This window comes from Lagopus leucura, unplaced genomic scaffold (genome assembly GCF_019238085.1).
Source record: "Lagopus leucura isolate 7727_CA_CO unplaced genomic scaffold, USGS_WTPT01 Super-Scaffold_100012, whole genome shotgun sequence".
NCBI classification, from domain to species: Eukaryota; Metazoa; Chordata; class Aves; order Galliformes; family Phasianidae; genus Lagopus; species Lagopus leucura.
Window position 1 is genome coordinate 4,035,189 of NW_024962267.1, and position 812 is coordinate 4,036,000.

Sequence of the window (812 nt, forward strand, 5' to 3'; positions counted from 1 at the left end):
ATCCATTAGTACTGTGCATCCAGACAAGACTGAAAATAATCAAGTTACAAAGGCTTGCAAAATTAACAGAATAGTCATAACTTCTGCATCTGTGTTCTCTGTGGGTTCAGTTAATGGAACTCCAATAAATGAAACTCCAATGCATGTGGATGAAAATAATATATTCTGTTTTAGAGTAAGATCTCCAATTCTGATTTGTATCTGATATCTCTACCTGAGGCTTCAGAAAACTCCTTTCGTACCTCCTCAGCCTCCTGACACCCAGTCTGGTTGTCTGTTCTTTGCTTTTGCCTCTTTCCACTTTAAGCAAAACATGAAATAAAATACTTTTCCTTGAATGTTTATTCTCTCTCTTTTTTCAGCTAATACTGTTACAATTGCAAGCTCCCACATTTGTTTGCAGCTTAGAACCTTCTATTTTCCTATCAAGACATTCCAGAACAGTGTTTTTATTATTTTAAAACATTTAGAAAATCAGAAATTCTATGTTCAAACATATCCTATTCTTTAGAAAACTCAGAACACCAAGATCTGAGCAGTATTCTGAAACAAGTCCTTCGAGTGTACAGGAGACCTAAGGAGCACACACCTTTGCATTACAGTACAGCACAGAGATCTTGGGCCTACTGATAACAGAACCTGCAGACTCCCTTCCAGCTCTCTGGGGAGTCCTATAATTTCAGATGCAATAGTTCACAGTTCAATTTCTTGCTGGAGTGGATTCTTCACAAGTAGAAATAAACCTTGATTTAACTTCACTTGGATACATTCCTGCATTTCATACCGTCCATATGAAGATTAGAAAATATTTA